Raw genomic sequence first — 9,385 nt, forward strand, 5'->3', positions numbered from 1 at the left:
TGTAACCACATCCCCGTTGGTTTTGCTTGGTTTTGGGGTTTTGGGGTTTTGGGGTTGTTTGTTTTTTGTAATAGAGTGCCTGGTTTGAGCTCTGATTGCCCAAGCATTCACTTCAAAGAGGGCTACTTCATACACGCGGGTAGATAAGGAGCTGTCTCCCCCAGGTGGAGGCTTCTCTGTCTTAGAAGTCTTCGTTGGGGGCGCCTGGGTGGTTCAGTCGGTTGAGGGTCCGACTTCGGCTCAGGTCATGATCTCATGGTTTGTGGGTTCCGTTGGGCTCAGTGCTGACAGCGCAGAGCCTGGAGCCTGCTTTGGATTCTGTGTCACTTTCTCTCTCTGCCCCTCCCCTGCTCATGCTGTCTCTCTCTTTCTCTCAAAAATAAATAAATATGAAAAAAAAAAGAAAAAGAAATCTTAGTTGAATTCGATAACTGACCACTCAGGCTGCTTGTTTTTTCTCTTCCCAAGCTTTCTGTTCACTAATAAAGGGTGAGCCCATGGGGGCCTGGTGGCTCGGTCAGTTGAGTGTTCGACTCCTGATTTCAGCTCAGGTTATGATCCCAGGGTTGTGGGATCGAGCCCCACATTGGCTCTGTGCTCACAGTGTGGAGCCTACTTGGGATTCTCTCTCTCTGCTCCATCCCCACTTGCCCATGCATGCACACACTCTCTCCCAAAATAAACATCTAAAAAAAAGAGTGAGCGCTCAGAACCCTGGGCCCCACCCTCAGCCCCAATCAAAGCAGAAGCCCAGGCCCTTGTACGCGCTCTTTCTCTCTCCCGAGAACTTGCTGCGTGATCCCAAATGTGCTGATCAAGGTCCTGGTCTTGTAAGTAATAAAGCCGTACTCTTTCAGTTTCCTGCTGGTCGTTGCTGAGGGCCACCTTGCAGTCCAAATGAGAACCAAAAGGCCGTCCCCACCACAACATCGGGTATCAATCAGGCTGAGACCCGACACAAAATACCCATCTGTCGCATAGCTCTTGTCATCCTGTAAAACTGAAACTCTGCCCCCATCAAAGGCCCGCCCCCACTCCCCCCTCCCACAGACCCCCGCACCCTCCACCATCTACTGTTTATCTTTACGAACGTGACCAAGTTCCTCATCTGAGTGGAATCTCGCGGTATTTGTCTTTTTGCGACTGGCGTGCTCACGGAGCATCATGCCCTCAAGGTTCAATCCACGTTGCAGCTGCGTCCAGCTCTCCTTCCTGTTTAAGGCTGAATAATAGTCCACCATGTGGATGGACCGTGTTTTTCTCCTCCCTTCATCCTTGGGTGGCTCCCACCATTTGGATACTGTAATGCTGCCAGGAACCCGGGAATACAAGGAACTCTTGGAGGCTCTTCTTTCAGTCATTCTGTGTGTATACCCATGGGCAGAATTGCCGGATCTTACAGTAATTTTTTTCCCATATGGTCATTGTATATATAAATTTTTGAGGGGCCTCCATACTGTTTTCCACAACAGCCAGACGCTGTGGAGGAAGCATGAGGCAGGCTGAGGACAAGTAGGCACCCTGCCGGGTGGGACGTGTGTGATATTCCTTGGACCCCCCAGCTACCCCAGAGCGGAAAGGACAAGAAAACAAATGGTTAAACTAGTAAGAGTCTCCACCAAATTTAGAAGAAGAAGGCAGTCCCCTCAATAGCCTGAAGTCCGGGGAACTCCCAAGTGTCTTAAAGTTAATGTTTTGCTGGAGGGAAAAACAACCTTAGCCTGACAATAGCCAGGCCTCCAGGATCCTGGGAGTCTTCTTTAGCAGATGGAAATCTCCTTGGAAACTTCCCCTTGACTTTGCCTCCCCAATTCCCAAGTATATACATACCCAGTCTGTCCTGGGGTCCAGGGCAGCGCTTTCTGCCCCAGTGACGAGGGAGTGGGGCAAGCTGAGGGCAAGTACAGGTGGGCACCTCCCCGCCCCCCGCCCCTGCACCAGGTGGAATATGTCTGACATTCCTCGGACACTCCAAGCTACTCCCTTCCTACAAAGGAAAGGGGTTTAAGTGCTTGCCATGGTGATACGGGAAATTAAGGCACAAAAATGAAAAAGTAATTCCCTTACTTCCTACAGCCTGTTGACAGGTCCTTGACATTGGCCTAGGGAGCCTCCCATTAGGAGCTCATCTGCCTCTATGGTGCTGTAAGGATGCAGGTCTGAAACTGACTCCATGAAACAAAAGAAGGGCACACATTGCCCAAGGCAAAAGGGACCACCCTTGTAACATTCCAAGGGCAGGCCTAAAGATGGAGGCTAAGACTAGTCACGCCCTACCTGAGGGTCCTGGGCCCACTCTGTGATTGGTCAATACTCTAAATGTTGTGATTGGGTCCCGCCAAAAGTAACAAATACTCTAGGCAATGTGAGTGGTTAAACCTGCTGTCAATAATTTTGTATAATAATGATTGGATCACTGTATTTCCTGTAACTCCCCCTTCCCAAACTCATAAAAGCCCTACCCTGCCTTTGTTCGGGGCTCACTCCACGTGGATCCAGTAAGTCTGTGAGCCCGAGTTTAGGCTGGCCCGACCTAAATTCGTAATAAAGCCCTTTGCTTTTGCATGCGTGCTTCGGCCTCCCTGGCGGTCTCTGGTTTTTGGAGGCGATATTAAAATCTGGGCATAACAGTGACACTTCGCTGGGGGCAAAAGAGAACCTTAGCTTAACATTATCGAGGGTCCGAGGGTCCGGTAAGTCCACTTCCTTTATGTCAGCTGCCCCAGGATACATGCTGCCGATCCTGCTCCAAGCTTACGGCCCCGACACACATCTGAGGGGTCTCATGACCGAGGTTTTCCGAAACGAAAATAAGTGGGGTTTCCCTAGCAACAGCGAGCCCCTCAAGGTCCTGGTGTTAGACCCTAAAATACCAACCATTGTTTTCACTCGCCCACTTCCATCCTGGTAACCCTAGGAATGTAACTCGATGAACCTGTTTTTTATTTTAGTGTTTTTTTTAATTTATTTTTGAGAGACAGAGAGAGACAGCACGAGCATGGAGGGTCAGAGAGAGGGAAACACAGTATCCGAAGACAGACTCCAGGCTCTGAGCTAGCTGTCAGCACAGAGTCCGACGCGGGGCCTGAACCCACAAACCGTGAGATCATGACCTGAGCCGAAGCCAGACGCTTAACCGACTGAGCCACCCGGGCATCCCTAAACCTGTTTTTTAAAGATCCTGTTGAACACCCCACCTGGCAACGGCAAAGTCAACTGGTGAAAGTCATCTAGTCTCTGCGGTATAATTAGCTACCACCAGATGCTGTAAGTTCGTGATGGTTCCTCTGGCCTATATAAACCCTGAGCTTCCGCTCGGCCGGGCGCTCTTCCGAGGAGTCACACCTACTCGGGAGGGGTCTTTCAGCCTAAAATAAACACCCACTAACCAACTCCGTTTGTGTTGGTGGGTTCCATTCTCAGTGACATGCATTTGGAAAAAAAGGTCCAACACTGGAAACCTTGCTCCCAAAATACCTTAGAGGCTTACCCTATCCCTGACCCCCTCCCAACCTTAGATATATAATGAGTCACCCATCACGACTGCTGTGCCCAGATCGTGGTATCCCTGAAGACCACCAGGAGTCCGAGTCACATAGGCAAAAGCGAAGGGCATTTACTCGGGCTTAAGCTCGGACTCTCAGACTTCACCAACACAGTGGATCCGTGCTGAGAGCCCCAGTCAGCAGTCTGGCAGGGCTTTTATTACCGTAGGGGCGAGGAGTGGGGTGAAGGAGGGGGTGAGGGGTCGGGATTATAAGATGATTAGGCGATACATCAGCAGGGGTTGGTGCGGCGCAGGGTGGCTAGCTAATTTAAAACTAAGTGAGCTCATTAAAATGGCAGGAACGTCAGGTATTTTCTGGCGTTCTATGATTAGCTCCAGCCAGGGCTGGAGGGGTGGTATCTGCTGGGGCCATAAGTGGGGTGTTTTTCTTTTTGTTGCTGCTGAGTCACACCTGGGGAAACAGAAACGTAGGCCTTCTAGTTTCTGAGGCTTGTTTGCAGCCTGTCATGGCGGTAGTCCCACAACGACCCCAGTGCAGCTCCTCCTGCCCATGGGTCCTGTCCCCGAGCTTTAATAAAATCACCTTTTTGCACCAAAGACGTCTTCAAGAATTCTTTCTTGGCCATTGACTCTGAACCCCACAAACCCCCCATCACCCCAAAACCTATTACTTTTCAGGCCATACTTTAGCTCAGCAGTGACTCTATACAAGAATCTTTTTGGTCTCCTGACTGCTAGGGGTAGAGCTCCCCCCTACCCCTTCCCGCACGGAAGATGTCTGGGGGTGTGGCCCTCACAGTCCCCTCCTCCCATGCCCTCCACTGTCTACCTGTCCTGTTTTGGGACCTGCTGAACTTGAAGCTGCTTCCTCTGGGCTGAAGATTCTCTGCTACAACGTTAGTACTTAGCAGAGTGCTTTTCGACTTGAACTCATTCATCTAAATCGATTACTCAATTACTTGTTTTAAACTGGATCCAAAAGGTGCTTTATTCACCCGGAGGATGTGTCCACGTCTCTTAAACCTCATACATACATTAAAATTAACCACATGTCTGCCTTGGCTTCAACACAAAATTATTAAGATGATGGTGTTGATTTTGTCATCTTTAATTTTAAAAAATATGTTTAGTGTTTATTTCTGAGAGAGAGAGTGAGAGCAAGTGGGGGAGGGGCAGAGAGAGAGGGAGACACAGAATCTGCAGCAGGCTCTGGGCTCTCAGCTGTCCGGCACAGAGTCCGGCACGGGGCTCAAACCTGCAAACCATGAGATTATGACCTGGGCCAAAGCTGGACGCTTAACGGACTGAGCCACCCAGGCGCCCTGATTTTGTCATCTTCATACTTCATTCTAAGCCTTCCTGAAGTTGACATTTGCCTCTCAGGGCCCGATTTTACCACCAATTTGAGCAAAGTCAAAATGGATTGTCCACTGTGTGATGCTAGCAGCCCGGCAATGAGTGACCCAGACCCGGGGCTCCTCCTCCACGTCCCGGGAGTGACCGGGTGCCATCAGCATGGACGAAATCCACCGTGCTCTGAAGCCCTATGCTGTGTCTGCCAGCCGCTTTGATGACTCACATGCCCAGTGTGCAGCTCCCCACGCCCCCCACTGTCCCTAGAGAAAGGGCGAGCCGGGAGGTGGGGGCCCTGCTCTGAAGCGCGCAAGTCATAACGTCCCTCGCATCTGAGCCAAGCCCACCTCTCCAGGGGATGGAGGGCCTGCGTGGGGGTGCTAGCTGTGTGCCCCCATCGGCTGACTCTCCCAGCCTTCACCAGTGATGCTGGGGGACCCCTCCCTCAGCAGCGTTAGGGTCCCTTTCCCACCGAAGCGTGACTGCCTTCACAGTGGGCTGGAATTGCTTACTGACCAAGGGCGTTGTCCCAAACGCCCGCACTCTGAAACTGTAGTCATCCTGGCTGACGCTTCTTGTGCTTGTGGGGGTCGAGTTGAGCCCTATTTTATTTATTTATTTTATTAAAAAACTTTTTATACTTTATTTATTTTTGAGACAGAGCACCAGTGGGAGAGGGGCAGAAAGAGAGGGAGACACAGAATCCAAAGCAGGCTCCAAGCTCTGAGCTGTCAGCACAGAGCCCGACGTGGGGCCCCGACGCGGGGCTTGAACCCACAAACCGTGAGATCGTGACCTGAACCGAAGTCAGCCGCTCAACCGACTGAGCAACCCAGGCTTCCCGAGCCCTATTTTATAGTCATTACATCTTTAGGGTCCCCAAGTGGGATGGGGTCCAAAGATGCCAAATCCTCACTTGATGAGTCTGCCACCCCCAGCTTGGTCGCTCCACCGGGAGGTTGGGCTCCCAGAGTCTAGTAGCCACGTTGGGAATCCATTCTGGGACCTCATTAGATAATCAGGCTGCAGGCGTGTGGGTATTCCATTGCATTCTGCCCCTCACGGTGGTTTTATCTGGTGGTCAAGGAAGGGGAGTTACAGAAAAAATGACCGAAAGATCATTTGAAACAAGTGCCAAGGGTCGAAATGCCAAAGTGGACTTGAGTTTGTCCCCCCCTCCCCCCACCATCCTGAGCTGCTGGACGAATGCCACCACCTCTCTCCCCTCAGCTGTGTTTGCTCATCTGCAAAGTCACATCTGTTCCGGCCCAACCATCCAGCCCCCTGTCTGTGGTGGCCGTTCCGCCCAGGAATCACGCAGGGAGAAAGCCTCGCTGTCTGCTCTCAGTTTCCATTTCATGACCCTGGCCTTGCAGACATGTCCTCCACTTAGAAAGAGGTCTGTGGTCCAGCAGACCTAAGCAGAGGTAGAAAACAGCAGCATGTCCTCAGCTGTCTCCTGCACACAGCGCTGGCCACCAAGAACAGGACTCCTGGAGCCCTGGGACGGTCCTTGCCATCAGTGACAGGTCTAGAGAGACCTGATGAGATCCATACTCATCAATTTGAGGCATGAGACCTGATGAGATCCAAAGGGGAGAGACAGACATGGAGGTGGAGTGAGTGGCAGGCGTGCAGTGGGTTTAGACTGCTCCCCCAGGTCCCCTGGGAGCACGGCAGGGGCTCCCTGCGTGGAGGTTGGAGGGCTGCTCAGAGGTGATGCAAGATTTGGGCTTGGAAGTCTAAGCATGATTTTTCCCGAGGGTAGAAGCAGGTGCTCCTGGCGGAAGGACCTGCATATCCAAGTGCCTAGAGGCCCCAGGGCCGCCCATGGAGGTAGCTGATATTGGGCAAATACGCAGTGAGCATCTGCTATGTTTGGGGATGCTGATAGTGCTGGTGGGAAGGAAGGTGGGTAATGCCCAAAGTGAGGTGGGAGGGGCAGAGAGGAGAGAGCTGGGGACAAGTCCTAGGCTGGTGGGGGGGGGGCGGGCCTGTCACTTGCTGAGGGTCCCTCAGCCCATCATTAGAAGGTTTTCCTTCCAGAAGCCCAAGGCAGGACAGGCTGAGCCCACAAGGACCTGGAACACCTGGGGTTTCTGCATTGAGGGGGTTGGGGGAGCCCGGTGGTGAGTTCCTTCCATCCTGAGGGGCTCTGAAGTGGAGACTTTCGGTTTCTCTTTCAGTCCCAGATATATATGGGCCTGGAGGCGTGTGGTCATTGCAGACACACCGCGGGTGACAGGTGACGGGGTCACACAGCTCAAGAAGCCTGGTGGTGTTCAGCTCAGAGGAGGATTCCTTGGTAAGTTGGGAGGGTGAGAGCCCCTGCCCATCGACTCGCCCTCCACAGAGGTCTTTAAGGAAAAGGGAGCAGAGTTGGGATTTCTAGCCTCAGGTCACGCCCTAAATAGCGGCATGGTCAGGATTTGAACTCGGGCTTGTCTGCCTGCTCCCCCAAACTGGGCTGAAGTGCCCCAAAACAGAGGAGAGGTCAGGAGACACCACTCAGCCCAGGTTCCAGACTGCGTGGAACAGATCCCTTTGGAGAATTTGGAGGAAGCAGAGGAGGGGACGGATGGCAGGGGAGTGGGAGCCTCTCCCTGTGCTGGCCTGACCCGCAAAGCATTTCTTCTGAGATGCCCAGGATGAAGGACTCAAGACTGTGCTGTGTCACCACAGGGTCTCTGAGCGTCTGCTCAGTGCCAGGCCCTGCCCGGAAACTGAGGGTCTGAAAGGGAGAGTCTTGCCCAGTGGGACCTTGACCAGGAGACAGAGCAGGATGTCCGGGCTTCCCCCCTGCCCAGCGCCGGGCCCTCTGTTCCCCACCCCGTGGGACAGACTCATGCCTTTGTACTCTTTTCTTTTTAATTTTTTTTTAATGTTTTATTTATTTTTGATACAGAGAGAGACAGAGCATGAGAGGGGAAGGGGCAGAGAGAGAAGGACACAGAACCGGAAGCAGGCTCCAGGCTCTGAGCTAGCTGTCAGCACAGAGCCTGACGTGGGGCTCGAACCCACGAATGTGAGATCTGACCTGAGCCAAAGTCGGAGGCCCAACCGACTGAGCCACCCAGGCGCCCCGCCTTTGTACTCTTAAAGCCCCAAGCTGTGGACCCTGGGGACGACTGTGGGGCGTGAACTTACACCTGTGTGTTCACACAGGCCGAGTCAGACCTCGACTGTGGTTGTTAATATCACATTTCTCCCCAAACGCCTGATCTTCCATCCACCCTGCCCGCTGGGAACCGAGTGACCCTGGGCAGGTCCTGTCCCCTGGGACTCTTCATTCACAGCTCTTAGAAAATTGGCTTCAGTGGCGCCTGGGTGGCTCAGTTGGTTGGTGTCCGACTTTGGCTCAGGTCAGGATCTCGTAGTTTGTGGGTTCAAGCCCCGCATCGGGCACTGTGCTGACAGCTCAGAGCCTGGAGCCAGCTTCGGATTCTGTGTCTCCTTGTCTTTCTGCCCCTTCTCTGCTCATGCTGTCTCTGCCTCAAAAATAAGGAAACATTAAGAAATTTTTTTTAATTGGCTTCGGTGTTTTCACCGAGGCTCTGAAGAATCAGGCCGCCCCGCTGTCCTCGGCTCTGAGCGCCCTCAGCCGTGTCTCCCACGGTGCCTGCGCAATCTTTCATGTTTTGTTGTTTATTTACTTTGAGAGAGAGACAGAGAGTGTGTGACAAGCAGCGGAGGGGCAGAGAGAGTGAAGGAGAACGAATTCTAAGCAGGTTCCTTGCTGTCAGTGCAGAGCCCGATGTGGGGTCCGATCCCATGAACGGCAGGATCACGATGGAGTTGAAACCAAGAGTGGGCGCTTCACAAACTGAGCCAGCCGAGCGCCTTTGCCATTTTTAAATTTTAACAGGTCAAGTAGCTGAAAGTTTCCCTTCAGGGTCTGGGATTTCCATCCTGATTAGGAAAGTTGCCCCAACTCAACAGGATTATGATTTTGTTGAACATTTCTTCCAGGATGTTTGTAGCTTTTTCTTTCTAGCCTGTTATAGGATATGTTGGGATTGGTTGATTGATTGATTGATTGATTGATTGAGTTTGTACAGGCTTTTTGGTTTTTCCTTCTGTTCCTCCCACTCCCAGACATTGCTTCTCGGTCTCTTGTCCTCCCCCTCCTCCTCCCTCATCTCCCTCCCCTACTCCTCCTCCTCCCTTCCTTACTTCCTCCTCCTCCCCCTCCTTCCCCAGCCTACTCCCCTCCTCCCCCTCCCATTCTCTCCTTTCTCCCCTTCTTCCTTCCTTTTTCCCACTCCCCATCCTCTTTCTCATCCCCTCCCCCACCCCTCCTCCCCTTCCTCCCCCTTCCCTCCTACTCCCATCCCTCTTCATCCTCTCCTCCCCTCCTCCACCTCCTTCCTTCCTTCCCCTTCTCCTCCTCACCTCCTACCACTCTCCTGCTCCTTCTCCCCCCTCCCCCTCTCCCTTCCCTCCTCCCTCCCCTCCCCCTCCCCGATATTCCTCCCCCTCCTTCCTCCTCAATCCTTCTCTTCTCCTTCTCCTCCTCCCATTCTC

Source organism: Suricata suricatta, chromosome 10 (genome assembly GCF_006229205.1).
Source record: "Suricata suricatta isolate VVHF042 chromosome 10, meerkat_22Aug2017_6uvM2_HiC, whole genome shotgun sequence".
NCBI lineage: Eukaryota > Metazoa > Chordata > Mammalia > Carnivora > Herpestidae > Suricata > Suricata suricatta.